This window comes from Phyllobates terribilis, unplaced genomic scaffold, assembly GCF_046119375.1.
Source record: "Phyllobates terribilis strain yellow unplaced genomic scaffold, ASM4611937v1 Scaffold_5__5_contigs__length_657084704, whole genome shotgun sequence".
Taxonomy (NCBI): Eukaryota; Metazoa; Chordata; class Amphibia; order Anura; family Dendrobatidae; genus Phyllobates; species Phyllobates terribilis.
Window position 1 is genome coordinate 654,156,778 of NW_027362765.1, and position 24,695 is coordinate 654,181,472.

General features: G+C 43.8%; 13 non-coding genes and 3 pseudogenes across 13 annotated transcripts; all 16 read right to left on the reverse strand.

Annotated features, from left to right (window-relative positions):
* Nucleotides 1-945: 945 nt before the first annotated feature.
* Nucleotides 946-1,136, reverse strand: LOC141275438 (U2 spliceosomal RNA). Its single transcript, XR_012323678.1, has one exon. It is a non-coding gene; the product is annotated as a U2 spliceosomal RNA (small nuclear RNA).
* A 1,115-nt stretch (nt 1,137-2,251) lies between these two features.
* On the reverse strand, nt 2,252-2,449 carry LOC141150781 (U2 spliceosomal RNA). Its single transcript, XR_012246897.1, has one exon. It is a non-coding gene; the product is annotated as a U2 spliceosomal RNA (small nuclear RNA).
* A 2,443-nt stretch (nt 2,450-4,892) lies between these two features.
* LOC141150380 (U2 spliceosomal RNA) lies at nt 4,893-5,072 on the reverse strand (annotated as a pseudogene).
* Nucleotides 5,073-7,925: 2,853 nt separating this feature from the next.
* LOC141275440 (U2 spliceosomal RNA) lies at nt 7,926-8,116 on the reverse strand. The gene has a single exon (XR_012323680.1). It is a non-coding gene; the product is annotated as a U2 spliceosomal RNA (small nuclear RNA).
* Nucleotides 8,117-9,231: 1,115 nt separating this feature from the next.
* LOC141275441 (U2 spliceosomal RNA) lies at nt 9,232-9,422 on the reverse strand. Its single transcript, XR_012323681.1, has one exon. It is a non-coding gene; the product is annotated as a U2 spliceosomal RNA (small nuclear RNA).
* A 1,115-nt stretch (nt 9,423-10,537) lies between these two features.
* On the reverse strand, nt 10,538-10,728 carry LOC141275442 (U2 spliceosomal RNA). Its single transcript, XR_012323682.1, has one exon. It is a non-coding gene; the product is annotated as a U2 spliceosomal RNA (small nuclear RNA).
* Nucleotides 10,729-11,843: 1,115 nt separating this feature from the next.
* On the reverse strand, nt 11,844-12,034 carry LOC141150028 (U2 spliceosomal RNA). Its single transcript, XR_012246301.1, has one exon. It is a non-coding gene; the product is annotated as a U2 spliceosomal RNA (small nuclear RNA).
* Nucleotides 12,035-13,149: 1,115 nt separating this feature from the next.
* Nucleotides 13,150-13,340, reverse strand: LOC141275443 (U2 spliceosomal RNA). Its single transcript, XR_012323683.1, has one exon. It is a non-coding gene; the product is annotated as a U2 spliceosomal RNA (small nuclear RNA).
* A 1,112-nt stretch (nt 13,341-14,452) lies between these two features.
* On the reverse strand, nt 14,453-14,643 carry LOC141275444 (U2 spliceosomal RNA). Its single transcript, XR_012323684.1, has one exon. It is a non-coding gene; the product is annotated as a U2 spliceosomal RNA (small nuclear RNA).
* Nucleotides 14,644-15,758: 1,115 nt separating this feature from the next.
* On the reverse strand, nt 15,759-15,949 carry LOC141275445 (U2 spliceosomal RNA). Its single transcript, XR_012323685.1, has one exon. It is a non-coding gene; the product is annotated as a U2 spliceosomal RNA (small nuclear RNA).
* A 1,115-nt stretch (nt 15,950-17,064) lies between these two features.
* Nucleotides 17,065-17,255, reverse strand: LOC141274319 (U2 spliceosomal RNA). Its single transcript, XR_012322600.1, has one exon. It is a non-coding gene; the product is annotated as a U2 spliceosomal RNA (small nuclear RNA).
* A 1,115-nt stretch (nt 17,256-18,370) lies between these two features.
* LOC141149610 (U2 spliceosomal RNA) lies at nt 18,371-18,561 on the reverse strand. The gene has a single exon (XR_012245901.1). It is a non-coding gene; the product is annotated as a U2 spliceosomal RNA (small nuclear RNA).
* Nucleotides 18,562-19,676: 1,115 nt separating this feature from the next.
* On the reverse strand, nt 19,677-19,886 carry LOC141150699 (U2 spliceosomal RNA; annotated as a pseudogene).
* A 2,440-nt stretch (nt 19,887-22,326) lies between these two features.
* Nucleotides 22,327-22,511, reverse strand: LOC141150233 (U2 spliceosomal RNA). The gene has a single exon (XR_012246491.1). It is a non-coding gene; the product is annotated as a U2 spliceosomal RNA (small nuclear RNA).
* A 524-nt stretch (nt 22,512-23,035) lies between these two features.
* LOC141151115 (U2 spliceosomal RNA) lies at nt 23,036-23,151 on the reverse strand (annotated as a pseudogene).
* Nucleotides 23,152-24,266: 1,115 nt separating this feature from the next.
* LOC141150443 (U2 spliceosomal RNA) lies at nt 24,267-24,453 on the reverse strand. The gene has a single exon (XR_012246643.1). It is a non-coding gene; the product is annotated as a U2 spliceosomal RNA (small nuclear RNA).
* Between the last annotated feature and the right edge of the window lie 242 nt (nt 24,454-24,695).

A 24,695-nucleotide genomic window follows, 5' to 3' on the forward strand; every position in this document is an offset into this window, starting at 1 on the left:
GCATAACTCCACCTCTTTAAACACAGCACCTTCACCCCCTGCTGTTCCCACCCGCCTCAACACCGTTGGAAGGGAGGAGAACCAATTAAGGCGGGGGGTGGGGTGGAACGAGCAGCTGTCTACCCTTAGCAGGAGGGCTCCTGATTACATACCTCTCCTGCTGCTGCTGCTGGCTGTCCAGCAGCAGACTGAAGGTGGCTGCTGCTGTGCACAGGTATATAAAGGCTCAGAGCCTATTATGACACGCGCAGCCAGCGTTCCATTGCCACATTCCATCTACTGCAGGCAGGATACCTGGCTGGCTGAATGTCGCTGAGAAGCTCACAGAGACCGCCATAAGCAACAGTTTAACAGAATGCCACAGACTAATCAACCAAACTTTTTGGGTTGGGTTCTCTTTTATAGTCTGCAGGCATTAAATGAAAGAAGTCAGTGTTCCAGCAGAAGGAGACAACGTTTCAGAAAAGGCATTGTAGCAAACCAAAAAAGAAATTTTAAGCGCAGCAGAGTAACCAGCGCACATACCTGTTAGCTCAGGTGAGTTTAAAAGGCTGCTGTTGATAACAAGGGCATTTGCTAAATAGATGGTGTGTGTGCAACAATATACTGAAAGGTCAATTATATTGTGCAGCTTATCTCACCACCTGTAGTTATTTAGGTGAAAGCTCCAAAATGCTTGCCTAATATGTCTGTTTATCCAAAAGGAAGTAAAAAGGGAGAGCTAGAAAGATAGCATTGCATCACATTACATGGCAATGCAATGCACAGTTGCTGAAGTTGAACCAAAATGAGCTTGTAATCTGGCTTCTGCAACTTTGAACATGAAAAATCCAATGAGGAGAAGAAAAGCAAAGCCAAAGAGTCCATCCCAAAATCCGACAAACAAGCAAAATGAACAAAAAACATTGAATTCAATTCTTTCTGATTTTAGAAACTGCATTAAAGAAGGGGTGCACCGGTCCTGGAGATACTGCAATACCAGGTCAATGCGTGGAGTGGACAGAGCAAGCTCTTTTTCCATCTCCCTGTTCTAAAAATCCATTTAATATATGGTCCCCAGATAGGGGACGTATCAGATATTAAACTGATAAGAACAGATACTACACTTGATCTTAGCCAAAAGGCCGAGAAGCGATAACCAGAATTGGTTTCAAACTACGGAGCCACCCAAGGATCCTGAAAAGTCCATTTGTGGAGATGAGCTCCTGGACTCCCGTTAAGAAGACATGTTGTCAACCTCTAGATCCCTTACATGCCTGCACTTTTCGGCTTGCTGCTGCTGCAATCCACGCGTTTTAGATCTGCATAACTCCACCTCTTTAAACACAGCACCTTCACCCCCTGCTGTTCCCACCCGCCTCAACACCGTTGGAAGGGAGGAGAACCAATTAAGGCGGGGGGTGGGGTGGAACGAGCAGCTGTCTACCCTTAGCAGGAGGGCTCCTGATTACATACCTCTCCTGCTGCTGCTGCTGCTGGCTGTCCAGCAGCAGACTGAAGGTGGCTGCTGCTGTGCACAGGTATATAAAGGCTCAGAGCCTATTATGACACGCGCAGCCAGCGTTCCATTGCCACATTCCATCTACTGCAGGCAGGATACCTGGCTGGCTGAATGTCGCTGAGAAGCTCACAGAGACCGCCATAAGCAACAGTTTAACAGAATGCCACAGACTAATCAACCAAACTTTTTGGGTTGGGTTCTCTTTTATAGTCTGCAGGCATTAAATGAAAGAAGTCAGTGTTCCAGCAGAAGGAGACAACGTTTCAGAAAAGGCATTGTAGCAAACCAAAAAAGAAATTTTAAGCGCAGCAGAGTAACCAGCGCACATACCTGTTAGCTCAGGTGAGTTTAAAAGGCTGCTGTTGATAACAAGGGCATTTGCTAAATAGATGGTGTGTGTGCAACAATATACTGAAAGGTCAATTATATTGTGCAGCTTATCTCACCACCTGTAGTTATTTAGGTGAAAGCTCCAAAATGCTTGCCTAATATGTCTGTTTATCCAAAAGGAAGTAAAAAGGGAGAGCTAGAAAGATAGCATTGCATCACATTACATGGCAATGCAATGCACAGTTGCTGAAGTTGAACCAAAATGAGCTTGTAATCTGGCTTCTGCAACTTTGAACATGAAAAATCCAATGAGGAGAAGAAAAGCAAAGCCAAAGAGTCCATCCCAAAATCCGACAAACAAGCAAAATGAACAATAAACATTGAATTCAATTCTTTCTGATTTTAGAAACTGCATTAAAGAAGGGGTGCACCGGTCCTGGAGATACTGCAATACCAGGTCAATGCATGGAGTGGACAGAGCAAGCTCTTTTTCCATCTCCCTGTTCTAAAAATCCATTTAATATATGGTCCCCAGATAGGGGACGTATCAGATATTAAACTGATAAAAACAGATTTTTTTTTTTTTTTTTTTTTTTTCCAAACACTCAGAAATTAAGTTTTATAATCTTAAATCATATATCACCAAACTCAAGATTGTAGTTCCATCATCGTGTTTAGATATTATATTTATATTTTTTAATTTGAATTAATATATATAAAGTTAAACATAACAATTCCTTTGCAGTTTCAACAGTTTCCAAACAAATCACAACTGACATTACTTCACCCGGTTTCCCAAACTAAATATCCCCTTTTTCTCTTTTACTTTCCTCCCAACAAAACCCCTTAACTTCTTTTCTTCCTCCTCATGCTCTAACCGCATCTGTTCCCAATCATACTCTTCCTCATCATCTCTGAAAGTCACCACCTTCTCCAACACTTTACCCTTTTCCTCTTTTACTTCTTTCTTTTCACCAGATACTTTCCTTGGTCCACAATTTTCCTGTACCGTTACCTTTTTCATCAATTTCACCTTTAAACTTTCAACTTCTTTTCCCTGCTTATTCTCCTCTATAATTATCGCATCAACTTCCTTCTTCATTGTATCACCAATATCTTCCTTTTGTCCTCCAAAGTTCTTTTCAAAAGTTCCTTTGCTGCTTTCCATGTAACAATACCCAGAAATCCCGTTTACCATAATCCTCCCATTATGCAAATTTTCTTCTCCTGTTGTCCACACCAAAAAACGTCTCTTTCCGTTCCAAATACCAACTTTGTTCCTGTATAATTTCTGAAACTTTACCATCTTACATTTAGATTCCAAAAAAAACATTATCTCCTCTATTTCCACAAACGGATTGTCCATGTAAATTATCACACTCTTCGGTTTCCCCATGAATGATGCACTTACTCCAATTTTCCCAGAATCCTCTTCACTCCAGCCTTTGAAAAAATGAATGCACTTTTCCTCAGAAACTAGAGTCACATCACAAACTTTACCTTGCTTTATTTCTTGCATACAGTAGATATCCTTCTCCAAAACTTCATATTTCCTCAAAATTTCCAGAATCCATTTTTCTTCCAAAAAAGTTTCTTCCGTCTCCCGTTTCACAAAAAAACGTAAGCATCTCTTCTTTTTCCAAAACTCCATCTCAACGATCCGTTTTCCTTCCGTTTTTTCCTTTTAATCCTCCAAATGTTGCCACCACAGCTATGTGTGGCGACAGTTGCCCCCCACAGCTATGTGTGGTGACAAGGTGATCGCCTCTCGTTGCCCAGGGACTAATCCGACTCCCTAATAGCAGCAGGGGGGTTTAGCTCCACCGATAAGTGTAGCGATTCCCCCAGGCCAAGGAGCCGGGTACCCCAAGCGCCTCCCAGCCAAGACCAAGGCAGAAACCGCTAGATCACTGCACTTGATCTTAGCCAAAAGGCCGAGAAGCGATAACCAGAATTGGTTTCAAACTACGGAGCCACCCAAGGATCCTGAAAAGTCCATTTGTGGAGATGAGCTCCTGGACTCCCGTTAAGAAGACATGTTGTCAACCTCTAGATCCCTTACATGCCTGCACTTTTCGGCTTGCTGCTGCTGCAATCCACGCGTTTTAGATCTGCATAACTCCACCTCTTTAAACACAGCACCTTCACCCCCTGCTGTTCCCACCCGCCTCAACACCGTTGGAAGGGAGGAGAACCAATTAAGGCGGGGGGTGGGGTGGAACGAGCAGCTGTCTACCCTTAGCAGGAGGGCTCCTGATTACATACCTCTCCTGCTGCTGCTGCTGCTGGCTGTCCAGCAGCAGACTGAAGGTGGCTGCTGCTGTGCACAGGTATATAAAGGCTCAGAGCCTATTATGACACGCGCAGCCAGCGTTCCATTGCCACATTCCATCTACTGCAGGCAGGATACCTGGCTGGCTGAATGTCGCTGAGAAGCTCACAGAGACCGCCATAAGCAACAGTTTAACAGAATGCCACAGACTAATCAACCAAACTTTTTGGGTTGGGTTCTCTTTTATAGTCTGCAGGCATTAAATGAAAGAAGTCAGTGTTCCAGCAGAAGGAGACAACGTTTCAGAAAAGGCATTGTAGCAAACCAAAAAAGAAATTTTAAGTGCAGCAGAGTAACCAGCGCACATACCTGTTAGCTCAGGTGAGTTTAAAAGGCTGCTGTTGATAACAAGGGCATTTGCTAAATAGATGGTGTGTGTGCAACAATATACTGAAAGGTCAATTATATTGTGCAGCTTATCTCACCACCTGTAGTTATTTAGGTGAAAGCTCCAAAATGCTTGCCTAATATGTCTGTTTATCCAAAAGGAAGTAAAAAGGGAGAGCTAGAAAGATAGCATTGCATCACATTACATGGCAATGCAATGCACAGTTGCTGAAGTTGAACCAAAATGAGCTTGTAATCTGGCTTCTGCAACTTTGAACATGAAAAATCCAATGAGGAGAAGAAAAGCAAAGCCAAAGAGTCCATCCCAAAATCCGACAAACAAGCAAAATGAACAAAAAACATTGAATTCAATTCTTTCTGATTTTAGAAACTGCATTAAAGAAGGGGTGCACCGGTCCTGGAGATACTGCAATCCCAGGTCAATGCGTGGAGTGGACAGAGCAAGCTCTTTTTCCATCTCCCTGTTCTAAAAATCCATTTAATATATGGTCCCCAGATAGGGGACGTATCAGATATTAAACTGATAAGAACAGATTTTTTTTTTTTTTTTTTAAAACCTATTCAGGTTAAAATTAAAGTCCACTCCACAGTCCTCTTCTCCCCAAAGGGAGACAAGACGTGGACTCCAACTTAAATCATCATCAGGTTTTGGTACTTTTAATGTCAGAAAAAAAAATTACAAAAATACAACAATACTTACAAAGAAAGAAATGTTTCAGAACCTGAATGGATACCAAAAAAATAAAAATTAAATTATAACTGTATTAACAACAGTAATAACATCAAGTAAAATACTTGTAACCATTATCAAAAGCATGAACCCCAACCCAACTCAGAACCTTAAGGGACAAATCTTCAACCCTTGATGCTGAAAAAACTTGTTTCGATACACCATCTGGTATTCTATATTTCACACAAAAAACATTTTTATCTCTTATTAGTTCTTTCCTAACATTCTCTATAAGATAGTCCAAACGTTTCTCATCATACAACTTACGGTACAACCGGTTAAAATATTCTGCATTCTTTATAAACATAGGTTGTTGAAAAACAACTATATTTTCTTCCATTGCCACCTCCACTTCCTGTTCCTTTCTCTTTTCTTGCTTTTTAACCTTACCACGGCCAGTTCCCTGACTTACACCTCCCATTTCACTCTCTACCCTATCCCCCCAATCTACTCTTGTTTTCTCCATCTCCCTCTGCACTCCTACAGGTTTGCTTTCTTTTCCCTTTACCACCAACACCTTTTCTACACTTTCCTCCTTTCTCTCTACCAAAACCTTTTTAACCACTACCTCCTTCTCTTTATTTCTTTTCCTCTTTGGGCAATTCTTAAAAACATGCGTATCTTCCTGACACAAGTTGCACTTCCTCCGATCTTTACAATCCTTTGACTCATGATCACCTTTTTTGCAAAAACCACATACACCACCCGAACAATTTTCCTTTCCATGCCCGTATTGACGACAAACTCGACAAAAAGTGGGTATACCACTGAAAAAAATATCACCATTTATATTACCCAACTTAAACCTAGCTGGGGGAAGCAACACAGTCCCCTGCTCATCTTCTTTGAAACGGACCAAAAATTTCCACTTCGAAGTCCAAAAACCAAATTCATTATAAATCTTCCCTTTTGGTGTTACTGACAAACAAAAAAACTCCAAAAATGTAAGAACATCCTCTTCGTCCACCAATGGAGAGTACATTTTAACAATGATCCATTTATCTCTAACGGGGAAGTGTGGCATTACACTTATCCCCTCCATTCTTTTATCCTGGCTTGCAGTCATTTTCCTTAGATATCCTTCAAAAAAAACTTTGTCAACAAAAACTATATCATAAACACCCCTCCTGGGGTAGTCCATTATCGCCAACACTTCTTCTGTCTTCAAACCAAAAAGATCCACAAGAACTTGACTCATCACATACCTAAAATCCTTTTGATCTCGAAAGTTCTCCTGAACAACCAAACGAATAGAATTCTGCACCTTAGCGAATTCAGGCACATGATCTTCCTCTCCTTCATGTGATGCTGCAGACATCTTCTTCACAAACAGGTTCTCCTCTTCTCAATAGAAACCTTCAACACCGAAGTGCCAGGTAGATGATCGCCTCCCGTTGCCCGGGGACTAATCCGACTCCCTAATAGCAGCAGGGAGGTGAAGCCCTGCTGAAAAACAGAGCGATCCCCCCAGGCCAAGGAGCCGGGTACCCCGAGCACCTCTCAGCCAAGACCAAGGCAGCAGCCGCTAGATCACTGCACTTGATCTTAGCCAAAAGGCCGAGAAGCGATAACCAGAATTGGTTTCAAACTACGGAGCCACCCAAGGATCCTGAAAAGTCCATTTGTGGAGATGAGCTCCTGGACTCCCGTTAAGAAGACATGTTGTCAACCTCTAGATCCCTTACATGCCTGCACTTTTCGGCTTGCTGCTGCTGCAATCCACGCGTTTTAGATCTGCATAACTCCACCTCTTTAAACACAGCACCTTCACCCCCTGCTGTTCCCACCCGCCTCAACACCGTTGGAAGGGAGGAGAACCAATTAAGGCGGGGGGTGGGGTGGAACGAGCAGCTGTCTACCCTTAGCAGGAGGGCTCCTGATTACATACCTCTCCTGCTGCTGCTGCTGCTGGCTGTCCAGCAGCAGACTGAAGGTGGCTGCTGCTGTGCACAGGTATATAAAGGCTCAGAGCCTATTATGACACGCGCAGCCAGCGTTCCATTGCCACATTCCATCTACTGCAGGCAGGATACCTGGCTGGCTGAATGTCGCTGAGAAGCTCACAGAGACCGCCATAAGCAACAGTTTAACAGAATGCCACAGACTAATCAACCAAACTTTTTGGGTTGGGTTCTCTTTTATAGTCTGCAGGCATTAAATGAAAGAAGTCAGTGTTCCAGCAGAAGGAGACAACGTTTCAGAAAAGGCATTGTAGCAAACCAAAAAAGAAATTTTAAGCGCAGCAGAGTAACCAGCGCACATACCTGTTAGCTCAGGTGAGTTTAAAAGGCTGCTGTTGATAACAAGGGCATTTGCTAAATAGATGGTGTGTGTGCAACAATATACTGAAAGGTCAATTATATTGTGCAGCTTATCTCACCACCTGTAGTTATTTAGGTGAAAGCTCCAAAATGCTTGCCTAATATGTCTGTTTATCCAAAAGGAAGTAAAAAGGGAGAGCTAGAAAGATAGCATTGCATCACATTACATGGCAATGCAATGCACAGTTGCTGAAGTTGAACCAAAATGAGCTTGTAATCTGGCTTCTGCAACTTTGAACATGAAAAATCCAATGAGGAGAAGAAAAGCAAAGCCAAAGAGTCAATCCCAAAATCCGACAAACAAGCAAAATGAACAAAAAACATTGAATTCAATTCTTTCTGATTTTAGAAACTGCATTAAAGAAGGGGTGCACCGGTCCTGGAGATACTGCAATACCAGGTCAATGCGTGGAGTGGACAGAGCAAGCTCTTTTTCCATCTCCCTGTTCTAAAAATCCATTTAATATATGGTCCCCAGATAGGGGACGTATCAGATATTAAACTGATAAGAACAGATACTACACTTGATCTTAGCCAAAAGGCCGAGAAGCGATAACCAGAATTGGTTTCAAACTACGGAGCCACCCAAGGATCCTGAAAAGTCCATTTGTGGAGATGAGCTCCTGGACTCCCGTTAAGAAGACATGTTGTCAACCTCTAGATCCCTTACATGCCTGCACTTTTCGGCTTGCTGCTGCTGCAATCCACGCGTTTTAGATCTGCATAACTCCACCTCTTTAAACACAGCACCTTCACCCCCTGCTGTTCCCACCCGCCTCAACACCGTTGGAAGGGAGGAGAACCAATTAAGGTGGGGGGTGGGGTGGAACGAGCAGCTGTCTACCCTTAGCAGGAGGGCTCCTGATTACATACCTCTCCTGCTGCTGCTGCTGCTGGCTGTCCAGCAGCAGACTGAAGGTGGCTGCTGCTGTGCACAGGTATATAAAGGCTCAGAGCCTATTATGACACGCGCAGCCAGCGTTCCATTGCCACATTCCATCTACTGCAGGCAGGATACCTGGCTGGCTGAATGTCGCTGAGAAGCTCACAGAGACCGCCATAAGCAACAGTTTAACAGAATGCCACAGACTAATCAACCAAACTTTTTGGGTTGGGTTCTCTTTTATAGTCTGCAGGCATTAAATGAAAGAAGTCAGTGTTCCAGCAGAAGGAGACAACGTTTCAGAAAAGGCATTGTAGCAAACCAAAAAAGAAATTTTAAGCGCAGCAGAGTAACCAGCGCACATACCTGTTAGCTCAGGTGAGTTTAAAAGGCTGCTGTTGATAACAAGGGCATTTGCTAAATAGATGGTGTGTGTGCAACAATATACTGAAAGGTCAATTATATTGTGCAGCTTATCTCACCACCTGTAGTTATTTAGGTGAAAGCTCCAAAATGCTTGCCTAATATGTCTGTTTATCCAAAAGGAAGTAAAAAGGGAGAGCTAGAAAGATAGCATTGCATCACATTACATGGCAATGCAATGCACAGTTGCTGAAGTTGAACCAAAATGAGCTTGTAATCTGGCTTCTGCAACTTTGAACTTGAAAAATCCAATGAGGAGAAGAAAAGCAAAGCCAAAGAGTCCATCCCAAAATCCGACAAACAAGCAAAATGAACAAAAAACATTGAATTCAATTCTTTCTGATTTTAGAAACTGCATTAAAGAAGGGGTGCACCGGTCCTGGAGATACTGCAATACCAGGTCAATGCGTGGAGTGGACAGAGCAAGCTCTTTTTCCATCTCCCTGTTCTAAAAATCCATTTAATATATGGTCCCCAGATAGGGGACGTATCAGATATTAAACTGATAAGAACAGATACTACACTTGATCTTAGCCAAAAGGCCGAGAAGCGATAACCAGAATTGGTTTCAAACTACTGAGCCACTCAAGGATCCTGAAAAGTCCATTTGTGGAGATGAGCTCCTGGACTCCCGTTAAGAAGACATGTTGTCAACCTCTAGATCCCTTACATGCCTGCACTTTTCGGCTTGCTGCTGCTGCAATCCACGCGTTTTAGATCTGCATAACTCCACCTCTTTAAACACAGCACCTTCACCCCCTGCTGTTCCCACCCGCCTCAACACCGTTGGAAGGGAGGAGAACCAATTAAGGCGGGGGGTGGGGTGGAACGAGCAGCTGTCTACCCTTAGCAGGAGGGCTCCTGATTACATACCTCTCCTGCTGCTGCTGCTGCTGGCTGTCCAGCAGCAGACTGAAGGTGGCTGCTGCTGTGCACAGGTATATAAAGGCTCAGAGCCTATTATGACACGCGCAGCCAGCGTTCCATTGCCACATTCCATCTACTGCAGGCAGGATACCTGGCTGGCTGAATGTCGCTGAGAAGCTCACAGAGACCGCCATAAGCAACAGTTTAACAGAATGCCACAGACTAATCAACCAAACTTTTTGGGTTGGGTTCTCTTTTATAGTCTGCAAGCATTAAATGAAAGAAGTCAGTGTTCCAGCAGAAGGAGACAACGTTTCAGAAAAGGCATTGTAGCAAACCAAAAAAGAAATTTTAAGCGCAGCAGAGTAACCAGCGCACATACCTGTTAGCTCAGGTGAGTTTAAAAGGCTGCTGTTGATAACAAGGGCATTTGCTAAATAGATGGTGTGTGTGCAACAATATACTGAAAGGTCAATTATATTGTGCAGCTTATCTCACCACCTGTAGTTATTTAGGTGAAAGCTCCAAAATGCTTGCCTAATATGTCTGTTTATCCAAAAGGAAGTAAAAAGGGAGAGCTAGAAAGATAGCATTGCATCACATTACATGGCAATGCAATGCACAGTTGCTGAAGTTGAACCAAAATGAGCTTGTAATCTGGCTTCTGCAACTTTGAACATGAAAAATCCAATGAGGAGAAGAAAAGCAAAGCCAAAGAGTCCATCCCAAAATCCGACAAACAAGCAAAATGAACAAAAAACATTGAATTCAATTCTTTCTGATTTTAGAAACTGCATTAAAGAAGGGGTGCACCGGTCCTGGAGATACTGCAATACCAGGTCAATGCGTGGAGTGGACAGAGCAAGCTCTTTTTCCATCTCCCTGTTCTAAAAATCCATTTAATATATGGTCCCCAGATAGGGGACGTATCAGATATTAAACTGATAAGAACAGATACTACACTTGATCTTAGCCAAAAGGCCGAGAAGCGATAACCAGAATTGGTTTCAAACTACGGAGCCACCCAAGGATCCTGAAAAGTCCATTTGTGGAGATGAGCTCCTGGACTCCCGTTAAGAAGACATGTTGTCAACCTCTAGATCCCTTACATGCCTGCACTTTTCGGCTTGCTGCTGCTGCAATCCACGCGTTTTAGTTCTGCATAACTCCACCTCTTTAAACACAGCACCTTCACCCCCTGCTGTTCCCACCCGCCTCAACACCGTTGGAAGGGAGGAGAACCAATTAAGGCGGGGGGTGGGGTGGAACGAGCAGCTGTCTACCCTTAGCAGGAGGGCTCCTGATTACATACCTCTCCTGCTGCTGCTGCTGCTGGCTGTCCAGCAGCAGACTGAAGGTGGCTGCTGCTGTGCACAGGTATATAAAGGCTCAGAGCCTATTATGACACGCGCAGCCAGCGTTCCATTGCCACATTCCATCTACTGCAGGCAGGATACCTGGCTGGCTGAATGTCGCTGAGAAGCTCACAGAGACCGCCATAAGCAACAGTTTAACAGAATGCCACAGACTAATCAACCAAACTTTTTGGGTTGGGTTCTCTTTTATAGTCTGCAGGCATTAAATGAAAGAAGTCAGTGTTCCAGCAGAAGGAGACAACGTTTCAGAAAAGGCATTGTAGCAAACCAAAAAAGAAATTTTAAGCGCAGCAGAGTAACCAGCGCACATACCTGCTAGCTCAGGTGAGTTTAAAAGGCTGCTGTTGATAACAAGGGCATTTGCTAAATAGATGGTGTGTGTGCAACAATATACTGAAAGGTCAATTATATTGTGCAGCTTATCTCACCACCTGTAGTTATTTAGGTGAAAGCTCCAAAATGCTTGCCTAATATGTCTGTTTATCCAAAAGGAAGTAAAAAGGGAGAGCTAGAAAGATAGCATTGCATCACATTACATGGCAATGCAGTGCACAGTTGCTGAAGTTGAACCAAAATGAGCTTGTAATCTGGCTTCTGCAACTTTGAACATGAAAAATCCAATGAGGAGAAGAAAAGCAAAGCCAAAGAGTCCATCCCAAAATCCGACAAACAAGCAAAATGAACAAAAAACATTGAATTCAATTCTTTCTGATTTTAGAAACTGCATTAAAGAAGGGGTGCACCGGTCCTGGAGATACTGCAATACCAGGTCAATGCGTGGAGTGGACAGAGCAAGCTCTTTTTCCATCTCCCTGTTCTAAAAATCCATTTAATATATGGTCCCCAGATAGGGGACGTATCAGATATTAAACTGATCAGAACAGATACTACACTTGATCTTAGCCAAAAGGCCGAGAAGCGATAACCAGAATTGGTTTCAAACTATGGAGCCACCCAAGGATCCTGAAAAGTCCATTTGTGGAGATGAGCTCCTGGACTCCCGTTAAGAAGACATGTTGTCAACCTCTAGATCCCTTACATGCCTGCACTTTTCGGCTTGCTGCTGCTGCAATCCACGCGTTTTAGATCTGCATAACTCCACCTCTTTAAACACAGCACCTTCACCCCCTGCTGTTCCCACCCGCCTCAACACCGTTGGAAGGGAGGAGAACCAATTAAGGCGGGGGGTGGGGTGGAACGAGCAGCTGTCTACCCTTAGCAGGAGGGCTCCTGATTACATACCTCTCCTGCTGCTGCTGCTGCTGGCTGTCCAGCAGCAGACTGAAGGTGGCTGCTGCTGTGCACAGGTATATAAAGGCTCAGAGCCTATTATGACACGCGCAGCCAGCGTTCCATTGCCACATTCCATCTACTGCAGGCAGGATACCTGGCTGGCTGAATGTCGCTGAGAAGCTCACAGAGACCGCCATAAGCAACAGTTTAACAGAATGCCACAGACTAATCAACCAAACTTTTTGGGTTGGGCTCTCTTTTATAGTCTGCAGGCATTAAATGAAAGAAGTCAGTGTTCCAGCAGAAGGAGACAACGTTTCAGAAAAGGCATTGTAGCAAACCAAAAAAGAAATTTTAAGCGCAGCAGAGTAACCAGCGCACATACCTGTTAGCTCAGGTGAGTTTAAAAGGCTGCTGTTGATAACAAGGGCATTTGCTAAATAGATGGTGTGTGTGCAACAATATACTGAAAGGTCAATTATATTGTGCAGCTTATCTCACCACCTGTAGTTATTTAGGTGAAAGCTCCAAAATGCTTGCCTAATATGTCTGTTTATCCAAAAGGAAGTAAAAAGGGAGAGCTAGAAAGATAGCATTGCATCACATTACATGGCAATGCAATGCACAGTTGCTGAAGTTGAACCAAAATGAGCTTGTAATCTGGCTTCTGCAACTTTGAACATGAAAAATCCAATGAGGAGAAGAAAAGCAAAGCCAAAGAGTCCATCCCAAAATCCGACAAACAAGCAAAATGAACAAAAAACATTGAATTCAATTCTTTCTGATTTTAGAAACTGCATTAAAGAAGGGGTGCACCGGTCCTGGAGATACTGCAATACCAGGTCAATGCGTGGAGTGGACAGAGCAAGCTCTTTTTCCATCTCCCTGTTCTAAAAATCCATTTAATATATGGTCCCCAGATAGGGGACGTATCAGATATTAAACTGATAAGAACAGATACTACACTTGATCTTAGCCAAAAGGCCGAGAAGCGATAACCAGAATTGGTTTCAAACTACGGAGCCACCCAAGGATCCTGAAAAGTCCATTTGTGGAGATGAGCTCCTGGACTCCCGTTAAGAAGACATGTTGTCAACCTCTAGATCCCTTACATGCCTGCACTTTTCGGCTTGCTGCTGCTGCAATCCACGCGTTTTAGATCTGCATAACTCCACCTCTTTAAACACAGCACCTTCACCCCCTGCTGTTCCCACCCGCCTCAACACCGTTGGAAGGGAGGAGAACCAATTAAGGCGGGGGGTGGGGTGGAACGAGCAGCTGTCTACCCTTAGCAGGAGGGCTCCTGATTACATACCTCTCCTGCTGCTGCTGCTGGCTGTCCAGCAGCAGACTGAAGGTGGCTGCTGCTGTGCACAGGTATATAAAGGCTCAGAGCCTATTATGGCACGCGCAGCCAGCGTTCCATTGCCACATTCCATCTACTGCAGGCAGGATACCTGGCTGGCTGAATGTCGCTGAGAAGCTCACAGAGACCGCCATAAGCAACAGTTTAACAGAATGCCACAGACTAATCAACCAAACTTTTTGGGTTGGGTTCTCTTTTATAGTCTGCAGGCATTAAATGAAAGAAGTCAGTGTTCCAGCAGAAGGAGACAACGTTTCAGAAAAGGCATTGTAGCAAACCAAAAAAGAAATTTTAAGCGCAGCAGAGTAACCAGCGCACATACCTGTTAGCTCAGGTGAGTTTAAAAGGCTGCTGTTGATAACAAGGGCATTTGCTAAGTAGATGGTGTGTGTGCAACAATATACTGAAAGGTCAATTATATTGTGCAGCTTATCTCACCACCTGTAGTTATTTAGGTGAAAGCTCCAAAATGCTTGCCTAATATGTCTGTTTATCCAAAAGGAAGTAAAAAGGGAGAGCTAGAAAGATAGCATTGCATCACATTACATGGCAATGCAATGCACAGTTGCTGAAGTTGAACCAAAATGAGCTTGTAATCTGGCTTCTGCAACTTTGAACATGAAAAATCCAATGAGGAGAAGAAAAGCAAAGCCAAAGAGTCCATCCCAAAATCCGACAAACAAGCAAAATGAACAAAAAACATTGAATTCAATTCTTTCTGATTTTAGAAACTGCATTAAAGAAGGGGTGCACCGGTCCTGGAGATACTGCAATACCAGGTCAATGCGTGGAGTGGACAGAGCAAGCTCTTTTTCCATCTCCCTGTTCTAAAAATCCATTTAATATATGGTCCCCAGATAGGGGACGTATCAGATATTAAACTGATAAGAACAGATACTACACTTGATCTTAGCCAAAAGGCCGAGAAGCGATAACCAGAATTGGTTTCAAACTACTGAGCCACTCAAGGATCCTGAAAAGTCCATTTGTGGAGATGAGCTCCTGGACTCCCGTTAAGAAGACATGTTGTCAACCTCTAGATCCCTTACATGCCTGCACTTTTCGGCTTGCTGCTGCTGCAATCCACGCGTTTTAGATCTGCATAACTCCACCTCTTTAAACACAGCACCTTCACCCCCTGCTGTTCCCACCCGCCTCAACACCGTTGGAAGGGAGGAGAACCAATTAAGGCGGGGGGTGGGGTGGAACGAGCAGCTGTCTACCCTTAGCAGGAGGGCTCCTGATTACATACCTCTCCTGCTGCTGCTGCTGCTGGCTGTCCAGCAGCAGACTGAAGGTGGCTGCTGCTGTGCACAGGTATATAAAGGCTCAGAGCCTATTATGACACGCGCAGCCAGCGTTCCATTGCCACATTCCATCTACTGCAGGCAGGATACCTGGCTGGCTGAATGTCGCTGAGAAGCTCACAGAGACCGCCATAAGCAACAGTTTAACAGAATGCCACAGACTAATCAACCAAACTTTTTGGGTTGGGTTCTCTTTTATAGTCTGCAGGCATTAAATGAAAGAAGTCAGTGTTCCAGCAGAAGGAGACAACGTTTCAGAAAAGGCATTGTAGCAAACCAAAAAAGAAATTTTAAGCGCAGCAGAGTAACCAGCGCACATACCTGTTAGCTCAGGTGAGTTTAAAAGGCTGCTGTTGATAACAAGGGCATTTGCTAAATAGATGGTGTGTGTGCAACAATATACTGAAAGGTCAATTATATTGTGCAGCTTATCTCACCACCTGTAGTTATTTAGGTGAAAGCTCCAAAATGCTTGCCTAATATGTCTGTTTATCCAAAAGGAAGTAAAAAGGGAGAGCTAGAAAGATAGCATTGCATCACATTACATGGCAATGCAATGCACAGTTGCTGAAGTTGAACCAAAATGAGCTTGTAATCTGGCTTCTGCAACTTTGAACATGAAAAATCCAATGAGGAGAAGAAAAGCAAAGCCAAAGAGTCCATCCCAAAATCCGACAAACAAGCAAAATGAACAAAAAACATTGAATTCAATTCTTTCTGATTTTAGAAACTGCATTAAAGAAGGGGTGCACCGGTCCTGGAGATACTGCAATACCAGGTCAATGCGTGGAGTGGACAGAGCAAGCTCTTTTTCCATCTCCCTGTTCTAAAAATCCATTTAATATATGGTCCCCAGATAGGGGACGTATCAGATATTAAACTGATAAGAACAGATACTACACTTGATCTTAGCCAAAAGGCCGAGAAGCGATAACCAGAATTGGTTTCAAACTACGGAGCCACCCAAGGATCCTGAAAAGTCCATTTGTGGAGATGAGCTCCTGGACTCCCGTTAAGAAGACATGTTGTCAACCTCTAGATCCCTTACATGCCTGCACTTTTCGGCTTGCTGCTGCTGCAATCCACGCGTTTTAGATCTGCATAACTCCACCTCTTTAAACACAGCACCTTCACCCCCTGCTGTTCCCACCCGCCTCAACACCGTTGGAAGGGAGGAGAACCAATTAAGGCGGGGGGTGGGGTGGAACGAGCAGCTGTCTACCCTTAGCAGGAGGGCTCCTGATTACATACCTCTCCTGCTGCTGCTGCTGCTGGCTGTCCAGCAGCAGACTGAAGGTGGCTGCTGCTGTGCACAGGTATATAAAGGCTCAGAGCCTATTATGACACGCGCAGCCAGCGTTCCATTGCCACATTCCATCTACTGCAGGCAGGATACCTGGCTGGCTGAATGTCGCTGAGAAGCTCACAGAGACCGCCATAAGCAACAGTTTAACAGAATGCCACAGACTAATCAACCAAACTTTTTGGGTTGGGCTCTCTTTTATAGTCTGCAGGCATTAAATGAAAGAAGTCAGTGTTCCAGCAGAAGGAGACAACGTTTCAGAAAAGGCATTGTAGCAAACCAAAAAAGAAATTTTAAGCGCAGCAGAGTAACCAGCGCACATACCTGTTAGCTCAGGTGAGTTTAAAAGGCTGCTGTTGATAACAAGGGCATTTGCTAAATAGATGGTGTGTGTGCAACAATATACTGAAAGGTCAATTATATTGTGCAGCTTATCTCACCACCTGTAGTTATTTAGGTGAAAGCTCCAAAATGCTTGCCTAATATGTCTGTTTATCCAAAAGGAAGTAAAAAGGGAGAGCTAGAAAGATAGCATTGCATCACATTACATGGCAATGCAATGCACAGTTGCTGAAGTTGAACCAAAATGAGCTTGTAATCTGGCTTCTGCAACTTTGAACATGAAAAATCCAATGAGGAGAAGAAAAGCAAAGCCAAAGAGTCCATCCCAAAATCCGACAAACAAGCAAAATGAACAAAAAACATTGAATTCAATTCTTTCTGATTTTAGAAACTGCATTAAAGAAGGGGTGCACCGGTCCTGGAGATACTGCAATACCAGGTCAATGCGTGGAGTGGACAGAGCAAGCTCTTTTTCCATCTCCTTGTTCTAAAAATCCATTTAATATATGGTCCCCAGATAGGGGACGTATCAGATATTAAACTGATAAGAACAGATACTACACTTGATCTTAGCCAAAAGGCCGAGAAGCGATAACCAGAATTGGTTTCAAACTACGGAGCCACCCAAGGATCCTGAAAAGTCCATTTGTGGAGATGAGCTCCTGGACTCCCGTTAAGAAGACATGTTGTCAACCTCTAGATCCCTTACATGCCTGCACTTTTCGGCTTGCTGCTGCTGCCATCCACGCGTTTTAGATCTGCATAACTCCACCTCTTTAAACACAGCACCTTCACCCCCTGCTGTTCCCACCCGCCTCAACACCGTTGGAAGGGAGGAGAACCAATTAAGGCGGGGGGTGGGGTGGAACGAGCAGCTGTCTACCCTTAGCAGGAGGGCTCCTGATTACATACCTCTCCTGCTGCTGCTGCTGCTGGCTGTCCAGCAGCAGACTGAAGGTGGCTGCTGCTGTGCACAGGTATATAAAGGCTCAGAGCCTATTATGACACGCGCAGCCAGCGTTCCATTGCCACATTCCATCTACTGCAGGCAGGATACCTGGCTGGCTGAATGTCGCTGAGAAGCTCACAGAGACCGCCATAAGCAACAGTTTAACAGAATGCCACAGACTAATCAACCAAACTTTTTGGGTTGGGTTCTCTTTTATAGTCTGCAGGCATTAAATGAAAGAAGTCAGTGTTCCAGCAGAAGGAGACAACGTTTCAGAAAAGGCATTGTAGCAAACCAAAAAAGAAATTTTAAGCGCAGCAGAGTAACCAGCGCACATACCTGTTAGCTCAGGTGAGTTTAAAAGGCTGCTGTTGATAACAAGGGCATTTGCTAAATAGATGGTGTGTGTGCAACAATATACTGAAAGGTCAATTATATTGTGCAGCTTATCTCACCACCTGTAGTTATTTAGGTGAAAGCTCCAAAATGCTTGCCTAATATGTCTGTTTATCCAAAAGGAAGTAAAAAGGGAGAGCTAGAAAGATAGCATTGCATCACATTACATGGCAATGCAATGCACAGTTGCTGAAGTTGAACCAAAATGAGCTTGTAATCTGGCTTCTGCAACTTTGAACATGAAAAATCCAATGAGGAGAAGAAAAGCAAAGCCAAAGAGTCCATCCCAAAATCCGACAAACAAGCAAAATGAACAAAAAACATTGAATTCAATTCTTTCTGATTTTAGAAACTGCATTAAAGAAGGGGTGCACCGGTCCTGGAGATGCTGCAATACCAGGTCAATGCGTGGAGTGGACAGAGCAAGCTCTTTATCCATCTCCCTGTTCTAAAAATCCATTTAATATATGGTCCCCAGATAGGGGACGTATCAGATATTAAACTGATAAGAACAGATACTACACTTGATCTTAGCCAAAAGGCCGAGAAGCGATAACCAGAATTGGTTTCAAACTACGGAGCCACCCAAGGATCCTGAAAAGTCCATTTGTGGAGATGAGCTCCTGGACTCCCGTTAAGAAGACATGTTGTCAACCTCTAGATCCCTTACATGCCTGCACTTTTCGGCTTGCTGCTGCTGCAATCCACGCGTTTTAGATCTGCATAACTCCACCTCTTTAAACACAGCACCTTCACCCCCTGCTGTTCCCACCCGCCTCAACACCGTTGGAAGGGAGGAGAACCAATTAAGGCGGGGGGTGGGGTGGAACGAGCAGCTGTCTACCCTTAGCAGGAGGGCTCCTGATTACATACCTCTCCTGCTGCTGCTGCTGCTGGCTGTCCAGCAGCAGACTGAAGGTGGCTGCTGCTGTGCACAGGTATATAAAGGCTCAGAGCCTATTATGACACGCGCAGCCAGCGTTCCATTGCCACATTCCATCTACTGCAGGCAGGATACCTGGCTGGCTGAATGTCGCTGAGAAGCTCACAGAGACCGCCATAAGCAACAGTTTAACAGAATGCCACAGACTAATCAACCAAACTTTTTGGGTTGGGTTCTCTTTTATAGTCTGCAGGCATTAAATGAAAGAAGTCAGTGTTCCAGCAGAAGGAGACAACGTTTCAGAAAAGGCATTGTAGCAAACCAAAAAAGAAATTTTAAGCGCAGCAGAGTAACCAGCGCACATACCTGTTAGCTCAGGTGAGTTTAAAAGGCTGCTGTTGATAACAAGGGCATTTGCTAAATAGATGGTGTGTGTGCAACAATATACTGAAAGGTCAATTATATTGTGCAGCTTATCTCACCACCTGTAGTTATTTAGGTGAAAGCTCCAAAATGCTTGCCTAATATGTCTGTTTATCCAAAAGGAAGTAAAAAGGGAGAGCTAGAAAGATAGCATTGCATCACATTACATGGCAATGCAATGCACAGTTGCTGAAGTTGAACCAAAATGAGCTTGTAATCTGGCTTCTGCAACTTTGAACATGAAAAATCCAATGAGGAGAAGAAAAGCAAAGCCAAAGAGTCCATCCCAAAATCCGACAAACAAGCAAAATGAACAAAAAACATTGAATTCAATTCTTTCTGATTTTAGAAACTGCATTAAAGAAGGGGTGCACCGGTCCTGGAGATACTGCAATACCAGGTCAATGCGTGGAGTGGACAGAGCAAGCTCTTTTTCCATCTCCCTGTTCTAAAAATCCATTTAATATATGGTCCCCAGATAGGGGACGTATCAGATATTAAACTGATAAGAACAGATTTTTTTTTTTTTTTTTTTTTTTTCTTTTTTTTTTTCCAAACACTCAGAAATTAAGTTTTATAATCTTAAATCGTATATCACCAAACTCAAGATTTTAGTTCCATCATCGTGTTTAGATATTATATTTATATTTTTTCATTTGAATTAATATATATAAAGTTAAACATAACAATTCCTTTGCAGTTTCAACAGTTTCCAAACAAATCACCACTGACATTACTTCACCCGGTTTCCCAAACTAAATATCCCCTTTTTCTCTTTTACTTTCCTCCCAACAAAACCCCTTAACTTCTTTTCTTCCTCCTCATGCTCTAACCGCATCTGTTCCCTATCATACTCTTCCTCATCATCTCTGAAAGTCACCACCTTCTCCAACACTTTACCCTTTTCCTCTTTTACTTCTTTCTTTTCACCAGATACTTTCCTTGATCCACAATTTTCCTGTACCGTTACCTTTTTCTTCAATTTCACCTTTAAACTTTCAACTTCTTTTCCCTGCTTATTCTCCTCTATAATTATGGCATCAACTTCCTTCTTCATTTTATCACCAATATCTTCCTTTTGTCCTCCAAAGTTCTTTTCAAAAGTTCCTTTGCTGCTTTCCATGTAACAATACCCAGAACTCCCGTTTACCATAATCCTCCCATTATGCAAATTTTCTTCTCCTGTTGTCCACACCAAAAAACGTCTCTTTCCATTCCAAATACCAACTTTGTTCCTGTATAATTTCTGAAACTTTACCATCTTACATTTAGATTCCAAAAAAACCATTATCTCCTCTATTTCCACAAACGGATTGTCCATGTAAATTATCACACTCTTCGGTTTCCCCATGAATGATGCACTTACTCCAATTTTCCCAGAATCCTCTTCACTCCAGCCTTTGAAAAAATGAATGCACTTTTCCTCAGAAACTAGAGTCACATCACAAACTTTACCTTGCTTTATTTCTTGCATACAGTAGATATCCTTCTCCAAAACTTCATATTTCCTCAAAATTTCCAGAATCCATTTTTCTTCCAAAAAAGTTTCTTCCATCTCCCGTTTCACAAAAAAACGTAAGCATCTCTTCTTTTTCCAAAACTCCATCTCAACGATCCGTTTTCCTTCCGTTTTTTCCTTTTAATCCTCCAAATGTTGCCACCACAGCTATGTGTGGCGACAGTTGCCCCCCACAGCTATGTGTGGTGACAAGGTGATCGCCTCTCGTTGCCCAGGGACTAATCCGACTCCCTAATAGCAGCAGGGGGGTTTAGCTCCACCGATAAGTGTAGCGATCCCCCCAGGCCAAGGAGCCGGGTACCCCAAGCGCCTCCCAGCCAAGACCAAGGCAGAAACCGCTAGATCACTGCACTTGATCTTAGCCAAAAGGCCGAGAAGCGATAACCAGAATTGGTTTCAAACTACGGAGCCACCCAAGGATCCTGAAAAGTCCATTTGTGGAGATGAGCTCCTGGACTCCCGTTAAGAAGACATGTTGTCAACCTCTAGATCCCTTACATGCCTGCACTTTTCGGCTTGCTGCTGCTGCAATCCACGCGTTTTAGATCTGCATAACTCCACCTCTTTAAACACAGCACCTTCACCCCCTGCTGTTCCCACCCGCCTCAACACCGTTGGAAGGGAGGAGAACCAATTAAGGCGGGGGGTGGGGTGGAACGAGCAGCTGTCTACCCTTAGCAGGAGGGCTCCTGATTACATACCTCTCCTGCTGCTGCTGCTGGCTGTCCAGCAGCAGACTGAAGGTGGCTGCTGCTGTGCACAGGTATATAAAGGCTCAGAGCCTATTATGACACGCGCAGCCAGCGTTCCATTGCCACATTCCATCTACTGCAGGCAGGATACCTGGCTGGCTGAATGTCGCTGAGAAGCTCACAGAGACCGCCATAAGCAACAGTTTAACAGAATGCCACAGACTAATCAACCAAACTTTTTGGGTTGGGTTCTCTTTTATAGTCTGCAGGCATTAAATGAAAGAAGTCAGTGTTCCAGCAGAAGGAGACAACGTTTCAGAAAAGGCATTGTAGCAAACCAAAAAAGAAATTTTAAGCGCAGCAGAGTAACCAGCGCACATACCTGTTAGCTCAGGTGAGTTTAAAAGGCTGCTGTTGATAACAAGGGCATTTGCTAAATAGATGGTGTGTGTGCAACAATATACTGAAAGGTCAATTATATTGTGCAGCTTATCTCACCACCTGTAGTTATTTAGGTGAAAGCTCCAAAATGCTTGCCTAATATGTCTGTTTATCCAAAAGGAAGTAAAAAGGGAGAGCTAGAAAGATAGCATTGCATCACATTACATGGCAATGCAATGCACAGTTGCTGAAGTTGAACCAAAATGAGCTTGTAATCTGGCTTCTGCAACTTTGAACATGAAAAATCCAATGAGGAGAAGAAAAGCAAAGCCAAAGAGTCCATCCCAAAATCCGACAAACAAGCAAAATGAACAAAAAACATTGAATTCAATTCTTTCTGATTTTAGAAACTGCATTAAAGAAGGGGTGCACCGGTCCTGGAGATACTGCAATACCAGGTCAATGCGTGGAGTGGACAGAGCAAGCTCTTTTTCCATCTCCCTGTTCTAAAAATCCATTTAATATATGGTCCCCAGATAGGGGACGTATCAGATATTAAACTGATAAGAACAGATTTTTTTTTGATTGAAGCTGCATCCAAGGCACTGAAAAATGTGACCGAAGTCACACCAAAACAGCGCACGAGGCGAGGATTCATGTGGACCCTTCCCGGAGGAGAGGATCCCCAATAAACCATCCCCATCCCTCCGAGCCAGAAGGCCACAGCGAGGGTCAGGGATCTCCGATGCTCTCCCTAGCCGAAGCCGGAGAAGAGCCGTTTTCGTGCTCCCAGCTTCCATCTAGGCTGCCACCCTAGTGGAGCTGGAGCCTGTGTTGGTTTCTCAGCCCAAAGCTGACCGGACCTCCGACCGGGTTTATAAAAATTCCCCTTCCTAGCCCGGAGGCCAGGAATAGGGGGGGTTGCTCAGAAAGTATGATTGGCAAAGGTGCGGCGTGCAACGAAGCCAAGTCTTTCTGGGGTTCCCAGTCCCAGTAAGCTTGGACTCCCACCAGGGCGCCTACTCCTGGGGCACATTGCTCCAAAGCCCTCACACTTACCCAGCCTAGTGACTTCGATCCTGGAGGGCCATGTTTTCCATCAGATAACTCTATGAGCCACCTGGCGTACTAACAAGTGCACCAAACCAGTGTGTAATATGCATCAATTTACTAGGGCAGCCCAAGGACAAAACTGCCTTTTCAAAAGATACTACACTTGATCTTAGCCAAAAGGCCGAGAAGCGATAACCAGAATTGGTTTCAAACTACGGAGCCACCCAAGGATCCTGAAAAGTCCATTTGTGGAGATGAGCTCCTGGACTCCCGTTAAGAAGACATGTTGTCAACCTCTAGATCCCTTACATGCCTGCACTTTTCGGCTTGCTGCTGCTGCAATCCACGCGTTTTAGATCTGCATAACTCCACCTCTTTAAACACAGCACCTTCACCCCCTGCTGTTCCCACCCGCCTCAACACCGTTGGAAGGGAGGAGAACCAATTAAGGCGGGGGGTGGGGTGGAACGAGCAGCTGTCTACCCTTAGCAGGAGGGCTCCTGATTACATACCTCTCCTGCTGCTGCTGCTGCTGGCTGTCCAGCAGCAGACTGAAGGTGGCTGCTGCTGTGCACAGGTATATAAAGGCTCAGAGCCTATTATGACACGCGCAGCCAGCGTTCCATTGCCACATTCCATCTACTGCAGGCAGGATACCTGGCTGGCTGAATGTCGCTGAGAAGCTCACAGAGACCGCCATAAGCAACAGTTTAACAGAATGCCACAGACTAATCAACCAAACTTTTTGGGTTGGGTTCTCTTTTATAGTCTGCAGGCATTAAATGAAAGAAGTCAGTGTTCCAGCAGAAGGAGACAACGTTTCAGAAAAGGCATTGTAGCAAACCAAAAAAGAAATTTTAAGCGCAGCAGAGTAACCAGCGCACATACCTGTTAGCTCAGGTGAGTTTAAAAGGCTGCTGTTGATAACAAGGGCATTTGCTAAATAGATGGTGTGTGTGCAACAATATACTGAAAGGTCAATTATATTGTGCAGCTTATCTCACCACCTGTAGTTATTTGGGTGAAAGCTCCAAAATGCTTGCCTAATATGTCTGTTTATCCAAAAGGAAGTAAAAAGGGAGAGCTAGAAAGATAGCATTGCATCACATTACATGGCAATGCAATGCACAGTTGCTGAAGTTGAACCAAAATGAGCTTGTAATCTGGCTTCTGCAACTTTGAACATGAAAAATCCAATGAGGAGAAGAAAAGCAAAGCCAAAGAGTCCATCCCAAAATCCCACAAACAAGCAAAATGAACAAAAAACATTGAATTCAATTCTTTCTGATTTTAGAAACTGCATTAAAGAAGGGGTGCACCGGTCCTGGAGATACTGCAATACCAGGTCAATGCGTGGAGTGGACAGAGCAAGCTCTTTTTCCATCTCCCTGTTCTAAAAATCCATTTAATATATGGTCCCCAGATAGGGGACGTATCAGATATTAAACTGATAAGAACAGATTTTTTTTTTTTTTCCAAACACTCAGAAATTAAGTTTTATAATCTTAAATCATATATCACTAAACTCAAGATTTTAGTTCCATCATCGTTTTTAGATATTATATTTATATTTTTTCATTTGAATTAATATATATAAAGTTAAACATAACAATTCCTTTACAGTTTCAACAGTTTCCAAACAAATCACAACTGACATTACTTCACCCGGTTTCCCAAACTAAATATCCCCTTTTTCCCTTTTACTTTCCTCCCAACAAAACCCCTTAACTTCTTTTC